Here is a 15,480-nt window from a genome sequence, read left to right as displayed (position 1 = left end):
TTTAGCAAAAGCAAACAATTAAAAAATAATGAATAGAAAGTCACTAAAACCAAACGAGAAATAGTTGATTTCTTACTGTACGTGTTAACTGAAAATATTATGATGTGCCATGTGGTCGTCTGATATCGTGCCATGTGGTCGTCTGATATCTTCCTATTGTTTCTGTAATATATGAGGTGAAGGTGTCAGGCAATTTGAGATGGCCTTCGTTAAACTTCTTTGCAAGATACTGTTTAAAATTTATCAATATAACACTGCCGCTGCGTTCTTCAATGAAAATCATCATTTTTACTGTACACTTTTTTAGCTCACCTGGCCCAAAGGGCCAAGTGAGCTTTTCTCATCACTTTGCGTCCGGCGTCCGGCGGCGTTCGTCTTCGTCCTCCGTCCGGCGTTAACTTTTACAAAAATCTTCTTCTCTGAAACTACAGGGCCAAATTAAACCAAACTTGGCTACAATCATTATTGGGGTATCTAGTTTAAAAATTGTGTCTGGTGACCCGGTCAACCAACCAAGATGGCCGCCATGGCTAAAAATAGAACATAGGGGTAAAATGAAGTTTTTGGCTTATAACTCAAAAACCAAAGCATTTAGAGCAATTCTGACATGGGGTCAAACTGGTTATCAGGTCAAGATCTATCTGCCTTTAAATTTCAGATGAATCGAACAACCTGTTGTTGGGTTGCTGCCCTTAAATTGGTAATTTTAATTTTTTTTTACTGTTTTTGGTTATTATCTTGAATAATATTATAGATAGAGATAAACTGTAAACAGCAATAATGTTCAGCAAAATAAGATTTACAAATAAGTCAACATGACCGGAATGGTCAGTTGACCCTTTTAGGAGTTAATGTCCTTTATAGTCAATTTTTAACCATTTTTCGTAAATCTTAGTAATCTTTTACAAAAATCTTCTCCTCTTAAACTACTGGGCCAAATTAAACCAAACTTGGCCACAATCATCATTGGGGTATATAGTTTTAAAATTGTGTCCAGTGACCCGGTCAACCAACCAAGATGGACGCCATGGCTAAAAATAGAACATGGGGTAAAATGCAGATTTTGGCTTATAACTCAAAAACCAAAGCATAGAGAGCAAAACTGGCACGGGGTTAAATTGTTTATCAGGTCAAGATCTATCTGCCCTGAAAATTTCAGATGAATCGAACAACCCGTTGAAGGGTTGCTGCCCCTGAATTGGTAATTTTAAGGAAATTTTGCTGTTTTTGGTTATTATCTTAAATAATATTATAGATAGAGATAAACAGTAAACAGCAATAATGTTCAGCAAAGTAAGATTTACAAATAAGTCAACATGACAGATCTGGTCAGTTGACCCCTTTAGGAGTTATTGCCCTTTATAGTCAATGTTTAACCATTTTTCGTAAATCTTAGTAATCTTTTTCAAAAATCTTCTCCTCTGAAACTACTGAGCCAAATTAATCTAAACTTGGCCACAATCATCATTGGGGTATCTTGTTTAAAAATTGTGTCCCTAGACCCGGTCAAACAACCAAGATGGCCACCATGACTAAAAATAGAACATAGGGGTAAAATGTAGTTTTTGGCTTATAACTCAAAAACCAAAGCATTGAGAGCAAATTTGACACGGAGTTAGATTGTTTATCAGGTCAAGATCTATCTGCCTTGAAAATATCAGATGAATCAAACAACCCATTGTTGGGTTGCTGCCTCTGAATTGGTAATTTTAAGGAAATTTTGCTGTTTTTGGTTATTATCTTGAATTATATTATAGAGGGGGGATAGGACCTTTATCAGGACTCCGGGATCGGGTGATTTTAAGCTCGGGATTTCGGGATTGACCCTTTCGGGATCCGGGAATTCTTTATTTCGAATTTCGGGACCTTGGGATTTTGTGTTTTGAAGTCCGGGATTTCGGGATTTCATGTTTTTAAGCCCGGGATTTCGGGATCAGGACCCCTCCTATCCCCCCTCATTATAGATAGAGATAAACAGTAAACAGCAATAATGTTCAGCAAAGTAAGATTAACAAATAAATCAACATGACGGATCTGGTCAGTTGACCCCTTAAGGAGTTATTGTCCTTTATAGTCATTTTTTTACATTTTTCATAAATTTAGGTAGATTTTAAAAATATTTTCCACTGTAATTACTGGGCCAAACTCATTATAGGCAGAGATAATTGAAGCAACAAGAATGTTTAGTAAAGTAAGATCTAGAAACACATCACCATCATCAAAACACAATTTTGTTATGAATTTATCTGTGTCCATTGTTTAATATGCACATAGACCAAGGTGAGCGACACAGGCTCTTGAGAGCCTCTAGTTTTTTATCACTATATAAAACAGTCGGATATGTTTCAGTATTTTTTCAATGCAAATTTCTATATTAAACTAAACTATGATAGACAGGATTTTTTTTTTTTATTAAAAATGATTGCTTCTTGTCTAGAAATCTGAAAATGGCATGTACACTTTTTGGGGGAGGGTGGAGGGTCTGAAAAAGTGTATGTTTTGTACACTTTGGAAAATGGTTGACAATTATGGATGACCCCTAATACCAGTGCTCATTTCAGTTCTTTAAAATTTATTAATTTAGAGCTTGTAGTGACTTTGAGTCATTGGAGTACTATATGAGGTGATATTTTCATGAATTTGTTTTAATCTCAAAATTGTATAAAAAATAAAAACATCTTTATTAGCGAAACAAACAAAAATATAAGTCCCTCAATTTTCACATCATGATGATAACAAAGTAATGGAAGATTTGCTATTGACATTACTCAGGTGCCTATCTTCTCTGTGGAATATGATGATGTAGCAAAAAACATTAAAAATTGTCAGCCAGTGCTACCTTGTTAAGTCATTTGCCTTTGATGTTGAATTCTCAAGGGTACATTATTGAAGGATATAAATTTCTTCAGTTTTGGGTTTCTGGGTAAATCTTATAGGTTTTCCAATAAAAAATACATGGTTTAAACACTACATATGGTATCTGCATGTTAATTAGATCTGAAATGTTATCTACATCTTACAAATCAATTATTCCTGTACTTTCTCATCCAAAAACAATATCCACATCATATTTTCAAAAAAAGATCTGATTTTATTCAATATTACATAATGTCTCAGTTATTACTTTTCCGCGACACTAAACTTCAGAGTGTTTCTGATATCCACGCTCCTGTTGTAGCGAAGCCTTATTACTCAATAGTATTATCAATAAGACAAAACAAAATCTTGGTTAACCACAAATCTTATTCATTTATTGCTGCATCTGATTTGGTGAAAACATTTTATTTTTAGCAAGGACAAAATTATACTTGACATGCAAAAATAGTTCATTAGTCATCGCTGTCATTTACACGATTGGAAATAGGGAATTGGTAATGAAAAATATTTTACTCGATGATGAGGAGTTCCGTCATTTAGAATCGTAATTGAAGTTTTGATCAAGTCACGGTAATAGTTAATGGTAAAGTTACATGTAGCAATTAAATTATCTAAAGAGATAGACAAATATAGAAATGTTTACTGTAATGACCATAATTACAATTATTATCTAATAAATGAAATAGTCTTAAAATAAACATACAATGTGTTGGTACTTATTGTTTGAATTTCTTTTAACCAATCTCTCAAACATACAATATATTGGTAATGTAAAGTCCCTAAGTCTTAAAGCTCTGTCGCATGTGTTATACTTCGTACAACTTACCGTTAAAGTTATGTTTTCAAAATGTGATTCTTTTTCCCGAACAAATCTATGGACAAATTACTTGTTTAAATAATAAAAATTAATTTTAATTGTAAATTTTTTTTTTGTGAAAAGTGTCTCTCACAGATATGATAACTTACAGCAGAGTGGTTAGCATGTTATTTAAGAATACCTTTCAATTTATTTTGATTTTGGATTGCTTTAAATTTATATCAGACCAAAATTGTTGTTATTCCATTATCTGCAAAATGCACACAGAGCCCATTATTGCAAGACCCTTTTTTCAAAGTCCAAGGACCATAACTCTCCACAAAATCACAAGACCTGAACAAAATTCAAACTTGACCTATAACTTCTCATAATAAACTATAGCTTTATACCAATTATCAAATCATTGAATATATCTTCAAGAATGATAAAAAAAAAGTGTGGAAAAGTAATTATTTTAGAGAATTTTCAAAGTGAAAGGACCGTAATTCTGCACAAAATCATCAGACCGATCAAAATTCAAATAATCTAAATTCAAATTTGATCTGTAATTTGGCATGATAAAACAATACACCAAATATTAAATCAATATCTTCAAGCATTAAGAAAAAAGTGTGCAGTAAACTGGTTTGCCAGACTGATGGCTGGACATGCACACAGACAGACAGAGGAACGGAGTGCATCTAACCTTAAGTCCCCTTTGACTTCGTCAGTTGGGGACTAATAACTACACATTAACTGGACAGCAACCCAAAAGTACCAATGGAGTTAAAGACATCATTCTTAAAAGAAACAATGGGAAAAAAGGCATTCTAGAGATCAATAGTACATTAATTAAATGCCAACACAATATATGGAAGAAAGTATGGAATAAATTTATCAGCAGCCATCAAAGAACTATTATCAACACCAAAATCCCTTTAGGACCATTATTATAGATATAATGAGATTTGGCATGATTGCCAATAAGACAACTATCCATTGACAATTAGACAGAGATGTGTACTCTCAGGTCACTGGGTCAACTTCTTATGTAAAAGGTCAAGGTTAAAATCACTGAAATGTAAGGGCAAATAATACATCAAATCTAAAATCAGGACAAAAAATTTATCTTATAGTAATACAATGCACATAAATTCTAAAACAGGAAAGTGGGCATGGTCAGTTTAAAGCTAGCTTAGGACCCTGACATTTTTTCAATCAAGATTCCCTTTCATACGATCATGACTAAGAGTTTCTATGAGTGAATGACAATAAGAACAGATACTAGAACATACCTAAATGTACTACAAGATGTTCCACCTAAGCGTACTACAAGATGTTCCACCAAACTGTACTACAAGATGTTCCACCTAAACATACTACAAGATGTTCCACCTAAACGACTACAAGATTTTCCACCTAAATATACTGCAAGATGTTCCACCTAAATGTATTACAAGATGTTCCACCTAAATGTTCTACAAGATGTTCCATCTAAACATATAACAAGATGTTCCACCTTAACGTACTACAAGATGTTCCACCTAAATGTACTACAAGATGTTCCTCCTAAATGTACTACAAGATGTTCGACCTAAATGTACTACAAGATGTTCCCCTAAATGTACTACAAGATGTTCCACCTAAATGTACAACAAGATTTCCCCCTAAATGTACAACTAGATGTTGCACCTAAATGTACTACAAGATGTTCCACCTAAACGTACTACAAGATGTTCCACCTAAGCGTACTACAAGATGTTCCACCTAAATGTACTACAAGATGTTCCTCCTAAATGTACTACAAGATGTTCGACCTAAATGTACTACAAGATGTTCCCTTAAATGTACTACAAGATGTTCCCCTAAATATACTACAAGATGTTCCACCTAAGCGTACTACAAGATGTTCCACCTAAATGTACTACAAGATGTTCCCCTAAACGTACTACAAGATGTTCCCCCTAAATGTACAACTAGATGTTGCACCTAAATGTACTACAAGATGTTCCAGTTAATTGTCTTCAAATAAAAAGCCTCTATATATAAACAAGGAGGTTATATGAGTCTCATATAACCTCCTTGATATAAATAAAGTCTTTCCTTTAAACCGTTACATTTATTCCAATATTGAAAATAATGATATTTGAATGTCCCATTCTATTTTATTACAGAACTTTTAACTGTAAACTCAGAGCAGATCAATTTAGCTTTTGTTTTCTGAAAACGAGTTAACCATAAAACTTTTAATAAACTGGCTAGCAAATCAAAGAATCTTTATCAGTAGTTCTTTTATTACAGACAATTATTTTTTATGTCTTACTAAAAGCTAATTCCAGAACTTCTAAAAATGAACTTCCTGTCGTAATGGCTCCATAATGATCAACTGTCAGCAAGTAAAATTATTGGTCATTAGGGGAGGTTCTAAAATAAACTACATCTTGTAAACAATGTGGAAGATGTTTTTTGTCTTTTTATTGACTGCCTTCTTTTTCCCCACAGAATGATATAAAAGTGCATAATCACTTATTGAAGGTGGCAATGTTTTTTCCCTTGGACCAAATAATATTTTCTTGACAATGCATTGATTCTACTATTAGAAATGTATAATCAGAACTTTCATGCTGACTATGCGATATGGGCTTTGCTCATCGTTGAAGGTCGTATGGTGACCTTTAGTTGTTAATGTTTGTGTCATTTTGGTCTTTTGTGGATAGTTGTCTCATTGGCAATCATACCACATCTTCTTTTTTATATTTCATGGGTTCTTTTCTAGCAAATTGAATATATATCTGTTTCCCACCCTCCAAATTCTGCCATTATCTTTAATAGGTAAATCATTATTTTTTTGTTTTTATGCTGACTATGCAATATGGGCTTTGCTCATCGTTGAAGGTCGTATGGTGACCTTTAGTTGTTAATGTTTGTGTCATTTTGGTCTTTTGTGGATAGTTGTCTCATTGGCAATCATACCACATCTTCTTTCTAATATTTCATGGGTTCTTTTCAAGCAAATTGAATATATATCTGTTTCCCACCCTCCAAATTCTGCCATTATCTTTAATAGGTAAATCATTATTTTTTTGTTTAGGTTTGGGACAGGGGGATGCACATTGGTAACTAAATAATGACCTACATGTAGCTTCCATCAAACTTGTCACAATGTGAATTTAAAACATTGGTTATCTTTATGCAAATGTTATACAGGTAATAAGCATAAAAACAAATGAACAGAACTTTGAATCCTCAGGGGAGACTATACTAGATTCAGTTCAAGTGCAGATAATGTAACTAGATTTGATTCAAGGGGAGATAATTGAACTAGATTGCCCAAGACCACAATTAATGACCCCGCTTTTCCTTGTTCACGAATATATAGTTCTCCTTAATTATAGTGTATTTTTCTTAATTTTTTTCTTTGCCTTTTTCATTCATTTGTTAGTTTTTATGGGGTGGAAATGAAAGAAGAGAGGTGAAATAACTTTTTGTTGAAGGTATTATAACTGATTTTAATATGGAAAGAGTGATTAGGTCAAGTGCATAAAGGTAATATTTACAGTTTTCGGAACATCTCTTGACTTGTCCATAGGGGTATGGATGTGTATTGGCTAAATTTGTAAGTTACATCAGGTCCGAGACCACCATTGTCGTCCCTTGATTTTCGTTGTTCACAAATATAGTCCCTAGTGTTGACAGTGGGTTACTTGCCAATAATTTTTATACCCCTTCTAAATTTATTTCTCCATGTTCAATGCCTCCAATTGCAAGTAGGGGGATGAAATTACACCGTAAAAAATTTGGGTCCAGAATTTTAAAGGAAAGTAGTGATTTGGTCCTGCTGAAAAAGGTTGAAAATGAGCACTTCGGAAGCTGTCAAAAGATTTCAAGACGCCCTAAACATAAAATTGTCCATATTTTGAGTTAGAGGCGATGAAGTTTTCTATAAATTTGATATAATTTGTCCCAAAAGTAGTACAACACACTGTAAAAGTTTCTTTGAGAAAGCGCAGGTGGGATTTTTTTTATTTTCATTTATGTTCTAAAAGAAATGCACTACGAATTAATTGTGTTCTCGGACCATCAGAGCAATCTTTCTGAATTTTGGATATGTTTTTGGACAAGTTCTATACATTACACACACAAAACATTTGACAAAAATATTAGGTGCAATTTTTTTAAAGAGACAAAAAGTTATAAAGAACTAATAGAGAAATTAATTGTGGTCTGTGGCCAGATTCAATTCAAGGGGAGATAATTTAAGTAGATGGAATTAAAGGGGGGATAATTTAACTAGATTCAATTCAAGGGGAGATATTTTAACTAGATTCAATTCAAGGGGAGATAATTTAACTAGATTTGATTCAAAGGGGAGATAATTGAAGTGAATACCACTGCAAACTGACCAGATTTTCTACTCTAATTCATAGGGTAAAGAATTAAAAGTACTGTACCCCTCAATTTTCTCTTTATCTCATGAATATTATATAATATAATCTCATCAGAATAAATTATGACTTTTTCTTTATAAGTTTTGGTTTTATTCACAATAAAGAATGATTTTACAAAACAAAATATTTCTTTAAATTAATCAAGTGATCTACTGCATTTTTTAAACATGTAATAACAAAAAAATCAATGGATAAAAATTAAACTTTTAAATCTATCTTATATATAAATTATCATGTTCTCTGAGAATCTCATTCTCATGTCTATATGTTGTGTAATTTCAGAGATCTACTTTATATTGCAACACTAAATATCTGCATATTCCATAAAATATAACACAGGTCTGGCAATAATACTTCAGACTAATTAGAATGGAAATACTCTGCATCCCATTGAGGCAAAACTAATCCTTTGTTAAATGGGGCAAATAGCAGTAATTCTATCTAAAACATTATAATATGTATCATTTAACCTCATGAATTTTACATTAAAAATAATGGTTTCAAATATTCATTAAATTAATATCCAGTGAGAATATTCAGTTTATGAAATTACTGATGGAGTATTTATTAATGAATTTGAAGTGAAATACATTTTTACAAGCACATTTTTGAACCATCAACTTACCTATTTAATAAGTGTCTAATACTAGTATACTACATGTTGTAAAATATATAACCTTTGGCTGGGAAATATTATATTTTTTATCTTCTTTTTCAGCTTTGGGTAAGGAAACAAAGGTTATTTCCTGGCCACTTCATATATTAAACAAATGGTAGTATTTAGTACGGTCACTATTGTACATATTTTTAAGTGCTTTTCCTGTACTTTTCCTTGTTATTTAGAATTTACTGATTGAGATTGAGAGCTCATAAAAGGGGGAGGGTTGTTGAAATGTCAATCATATTAACTTTTTATCATTTGCATCTTTCCTAGTAAATATGAAATCCTACTTTAAGTTAATTGTCCTCAGTTTATTTTGCTGGACCAAAAGCTTCCAAAATTCCTAAAAAAAAAATCATAAACATTTATAGTGCTTTATTGATCAAGACTATTTAGTTGTATGACCCTGCAAGGTATGCACACCTACCAAAAGCATACTCGTAGCCAGGGGGGTTAGGGCCTTAGGGGGGTTCGTCCGAACCCCCCCTTATAAACAAATAAGCACTGTTAAAGTCAATGTTCTGTTCGAATTGTGACTGTTAAAGTCCAGTTTGTGAGTCCAGCGAACCCCCCCCCCCCTTGGAAATTCCTGGCTACGGGCCTGAAAAGGGTAAAACTGCAAAAGGGGAATCCTCAAATTATAAGTCTGGCTATCTAACTCAGAGATCCTTTCCACTGTACTATCCCAACGTTATTGCATTTTTTCAAGGTTCAATAGTTTTACTACATTTTTCTTACATTATACCTCCCCTTCTTATAATTCATTAATGTTTAAAATGATACATACATAATATTTACTAATAGTTTATACCTGCTCAATGTTATCCTTGCATTCATTCCAATTTATGATTTATCTCCCTTGATACTGTCTTAATCAGCATATTCAGATCTATTGACATTTTATATTAGGCGTTTACTGTAAATATTATTATAATATGTATATTTTATGTCAAATAAACAAAAAAAAGAGTCCTTGATCATGATTTACAACAAATATCAAGATATGGTATTAGTTTTGCCGTAGGTAAATTGCATAAATACATATAAGTACAAAAATGTATGAAACAGATGTTTTTAATACTCTATTGTTATAAAATACCAAAAATATATATGATATGGGAAAAAAATGTTTATTTAAATGTTTATTTTATCAAGGCATGAAAAAATTCAACAAAAATTAATTAACTTCAATTTGCATTAATTGTTCATTGTTCTAAGATACCACACAATTTTTCTATAATTGAAATAAAAGGCTTTGCAGCTTGATACAGCTGCAGGGGGAATCCTGAACAGTTGGGGCATATATACAACATTCAAGCTTTGATGCATCTCTGAAATATTGTTCTGAGACAAAGAATATACTTGTTTTAGGCCCTTCTTCCTAAACAGTTGGTACAATAACACCCAGAACCTTCCTTCAGTGGTATAGAACCTTGTGGTACAATTTCATACAGATCCAAATACTTATACATACATTTATTTAAGTTGTTGTACAAAAATTTTGCTGACACACAAAATACAGTTTAATATATTTATATAAGGATGATTTGTATGATTGCATCATTGGTGATATGTACTTTCATCAGAGATGAAATGGCATAAACCTGAGAGTCAAAATCTTAAGACAAAGGTTGTTATTACTTTATTATTAACCCTTTCCTCCATTAAATTTTTTTTTTTTGCATACTTGATTCGCATAGGATTTTTTTAATAAAATGCTGAACATATGATTTTAAGTATCAAGGCATTGCAAAACATAACTATTTCATCAAATAAATTTAAGTCGGATATTCCTATGATATTCCTTTTCATATTTGATACAAATTTTATTAAGTCAACTGCAGACACTTTGTGGTCAAAGTGTTTCAACTGAGGTACTACAAAGGCGTCAAAAGGCGTCATTATGGAGTAAAGGGGGTGGCGTCAAAAGGTGTCATTATGGAGGAAAGGGTTAAGTTTCAGAGTGCAATTATGTAATTCAATGAACTGGAAATCAACATGACCAAAATAACTACAAATGATCTTTAAAACTTGCCTCACAAAAATATTTAGGATAGTATGATTTTATAATAAGTTTGTATTGTGGAAAAGTAAATCACTGATACTTTTGACCACTTACAGTACATTAAAACATTCCTGGTCCAGTCAAAAGGCCATTTTCACTAATGAATAGAAGATATCAATATACCCTAAGGTTGATGTGTATTCAATGAAAATATTTGGTTTAGATTTAAAAGGTTAAACAAATATTCACCCCAATTCAAAAAAGTTCAACAATCTCTTGTGTATATTTAAATGGCTAACACATAATAAGTAATTGTTAATTAAATGGACTTATATTAAGTGTCAATAACCATAATGATTAGCAGGCTAAGCTACTTCGAAGTGTTAATGACAGTTTTAATTGATTTATGCTAATCTTGCATACCCTGCCACAGAGACACATAAAAAATGATCAAAATGTGATAGGGGTATCAGCTCAACAAGACATCAACCTCATCTCTATAAAGAAAAAAAACATCTAGAGGTCAATAAGTTACAGTATAATTTCTTCAAACAAAGAACCATAGGCATAGGCAGATCCAGGGGGCTTGGGCCTTCCACCCTTTTTTTTTTAAAAATTGGTTGATTATGTAGGGAATCACTGGAGCAAGCCCCCCTCTTAGGTCAGTCAACAGGCATCATTATGAAAAGTTCTGGATCTGCCACTGACTGTTGAGGACGAACTGCAGATTTGTCTATTTTTATTGGTACCTGTTTTCGTGGATTGGGTAAAACTTGATGGATTTTAAATAAAATAGTTTTACCAAAGTCTGCATATAAACCTATAGAAGATTTGTATTTCAATAGATAATAATCCTAGAGAAAAGATGTGCCTTAAAAATAGCTTGTTGCACATGACTTGAACGATAATCTCATGTATCTATAGGCATAGACAGAAACAGGGGGAAAGGGCAGATGGGGGAATGGGGGAATGGATCCTGAATAGGATTATTTTTCTCTCCTTTTTTATTAAGCCAAGAAAACATGTCAAGGCAAGTAATATTTCACCAATCCAATGAAAGCTATATATTCTTTTGATTTTTCCCATTTTTCTGTTTTTTTCAGATTAACTACAATACTAAAAAAAATTACTGCAATTCTTTGACATCAATATATAATCTTGCAGAATTCATATGTCTACAACAACAATAAATTATTCTATTGACTTATTAAGTTTTTAACTCTTCCAACCCGTTATGACTTTAAGAAGTTAAATGTTTTTTAAATATCATAATTACTTATTTCAATTTAAAACATAACAAATATTGACTGTAATTGGCCATATCAAGGTCGTATCAATTATAAAAATAATAAATAAAATATATGCTTTATTGTTGTACTGAAAATTTAAATCCGTTTCATTGTTGTTAAAAAAAATATGTCTACAAAAATAGAATGTTTACCTGACGTTCCCAGTAAATTCAAAAGACTTATATAATACATTTATCTTACATTATAATAAAATCCGATGATTTGAAACTTCTGCACTGATGCACAATTATGAACAGTCCATTAATTTCATATACGTTTTTTAACAGTATAATAAAATCATTGTCATAACGGTTAGTTAGCCTTATGCTTGAAGCAAACCTTTAAAAATCAAGATAGGAAGTCATATTATATCCAACTTCACTACCAATTATGTCAATAATTTCAAGGCGTACATAGTAACAAAGAGGATGTGTTTCGCCTTTCTGATTTTTATCACATTCAGATATTCTATCATAGTTCGATTTAACATGTAAATTGGCGTTACTAAGTTAAAAGCAAGTATTAATAAGCCATTAACAAGGTTTCCATATTAAGGCTCAGCTATCCAGGGTTTTGTTATATTTTTGTTTCTAATTGCCTAGGGTCAATTTGATTATACATGTATGTAACTTAATGTTGGTGTTCTATAAGATGAAATGTTCTTATCTGATCCTCCATCATTGTCCATAAAAACTGACTGCCACCAAACAGCCCATATAGTCTGATAGTACGGAAAGAGGTATTAAACACCTAAAAATCAATCAATCAATCTTCTTTGATCAGATTTGATAAACTGGTTTAAAATGATATATTTGGTTTCAAATTTTCTTTTAGTCCCAGATGCTTTGGCGAATAAATGTGGGACATTCCAATGCGCTAGCAAATCATAAAAAAAAATCTTCAGAGTTAAAACAATTTTAAGACTTCATGTCTTCCTCCCCAGGACTGAAAGTTTTGAAAAGGGTAAAAATCTTGACCAGCAGGAACAAACTTATTCTTTAATATACTGCACCTGTAGAAACCTCTAGTCTCATTTCAATGGTCTTAACATGATTTAACATAAACATTATACTGTAACAGTTGATCATTAACAATAATTAATTATCCCTAAAACAAATAAGGTATAATGTACAATGTACATGAAGTCCTCAACAACTTTTGTTTTGATTTTGCAATTGGCTAGTTGTGATGGCACCATTGACTGACAAATCTTCTGTATACAATGACAAAACTCTGTCTTTGACAGGTGGTAATATCTATGAGGATACAATCTGAAGCACTATCAAGATCAATATTTCTGAATTTTAACAGCAGAAATCAGCACATTGAAGTGTTAATCAATTTTATGTTAGTGGTCAGTGATATTGTTTGCCTTAACTAACTGGAGAATAAAGGCTTTTTCCCCTGGAGAAAAATACCATTTTGAAAAAAAAATGGCTAAAAATTATTCCCAAAAAAGACAACTTTTTCCCAAACAGTGCACATGGTGCAGTATCAGTAGTAATTGTGCATGAATAAAAACTGAAAAACACTCGTTTATACATTTGTCTTGCCTAAAATAACTTTATGTGCAGATTTGAGGGTCTATTTATGTATCATCACTGACAATAAGGGGTCTTATTTTAAAACAGGGTTTAACTCTTAAAAGGGGTCTGCAACTTGAAGTTTCAGTCGAATTCATGGTTTTTCTAAATTTCCCAATTTGATAGAAATACATTTTTTATGACGCATATTTTCCAATAAAAATTCTCGTGGTGTTTTGTCTGTTGCTTGGTCCATTTCTGTGTGTGTTGTGTTTCGGTGTTGTGTCGTTGTTCTCCTCTTATATTTAATGCGTTTCCCTCGGTTTTACTTTGTTACCCCGATTTTGTTTTTTGTCCATGGATTTATGAGTTTTGAACAGCGGTATACTACTGTTGCCTTTATTTATATGGGGACGAAGTCCCCAATTACGGTAGAAAATTCAATAAAATAAAAAAAAAAAAAAAAATCGGGAAAATTTCCCGAATTTTTCATTGTACTAATGAACTCAAAATCGTTAACGTTTTTTTTCAGATCTAGTTCCTGTTCCGGTTTTCCCGCATTTGCGCAGAAATCTGTCTTGTTTGCATGAGACTTTGAACTTTTTTTTATATTTACCAGTCTAGTAAAACATAAGTTTGGATCTCAATACAAATTTAATTTTAATAATTGTTTGATATGAAAAAAAACCGTTACGTTTCCTGATGAAAGCGTTTCTTTTGTTTACATCTAATATGACGTCATAACTTAAAGAACGTCACATCTAATTCCCTAACAACGGAACCAAAATCGGGAACGTTACGCACAGTATTTCGTTTTCTTTTATCAACATTTTGAATTAAAAATATAATACATACAGACTTCGTCCCCATTCACAGGTTATGCCTGCCTCATATTATACATTACAAGGCCCGAATTGACAAATGTAGAACAATTCAAACCAGAGGACCCCTAAGGGAGCTACCATTTGATTTTTATGGGGGGGGCTAGGATGAAAAATTTTGTCCTGCCTTTTTTTTTTTACTGTAATCTCTGTCCTGCCTTTTTATTTTTCACTCTGTTCGTTTTTTTTAGTTTATCCTGACTTTTTTTACCTAAATTGTCATCCTGGCTTTTTTTTTTTTGCAAGTGTCTCATCCTGCCTTTTTTTTTTAATCAAAACTCCTGTCCTGCCTATTTTTTTCAAATTTCATCCTAGCCCCCCCCCATAAAAATCAAATGGTAGCTCCCTAATGGCCTATTTATATTTTTAAGGTACAAAAAAAATATAAATGTGCTACTTTTTAAATGCATTTAAAATAGTCCATTATCAGAAATTTTTGTTTGAAATTCTCAATAAATAGCTCAATAAAATCTTTTTAATTATGCATCAATTTTTAACATGTATAAAATTATAAATACAAAATCAATTTTTGCATACCTGAAATTTGAAAGCATCTAAGAATGAAATGCATTATTTATTCATTCAATGTTCTAATAATTTGTAGTTATTAACAGACATTTCATTCATACTTGACATTGACATTGTATATCATCTGTCAATCACAAAAAGAGCATCTTTGATTGAAACATAAATAATTATAAATTGAATAAAAATTCCTTACCTAATTTTTCATGTCAACTTCTAAATCGTTTTTATTTACTCTTTCTCAATCGTTTTCTGTGTATTATGTGAGTTCTACATCTGATGAAATTTCCCAATACACAAAAATCTAACAATTCCATTCACAAATTCTGACAGATCTTGCTCTCAGCTGTTTCATCAAAATATTACAATTTCCTGAGATTTGATTGGTTAAAAAAATAATCTTACAATTTTTATCAATGGGTAAAAAAATTAAAACGTTTTCATAACAAATATTATGCATTGTTGATGAATTAAA

General features: G+C 31.9%; 1 protein-coding gene across 1 annotated transcript in view; it reads right to left on the bottom strand.

Moving 5' to 3' along the window:
* Positions 1 to 15,360, bottom strand: part of LOC134724763 (uncharacterized) — a 44,307-nt gene extending 28,947 nt beyond the window's left edge. The window contains exon 1 of the mRNA XM_063587991.1: positions 15,202 to 15,360. The gene's annotated coding sequence lies outside the window, so the exon portion shown is untranslated. The remainder of the gene's footprint in view (positions 1 to 15,201) is intronic.
* Positions 15,361 to 15,480: the final 120 nt, after the last annotated feature.

Source organism: Mytilus trossulus, chromosome 7 (assembly GCF_036588685.1).
Source record: "Mytilus trossulus isolate FHL-02 chromosome 7, PNRI_Mtr1.1.1.hap1, whole genome shotgun sequence".
In the NCBI taxonomy this organism is placed as follows: Eukaryota; Metazoa; Mollusca; class Bivalvia; order Mytilida; family Mytilidae; genus Mytilus; species Mytilus trossulus.
Note: the sequence above shows the minus strand (reverse complement) of the source record. Positions and strands in the feature narration are given on the sequence as shown.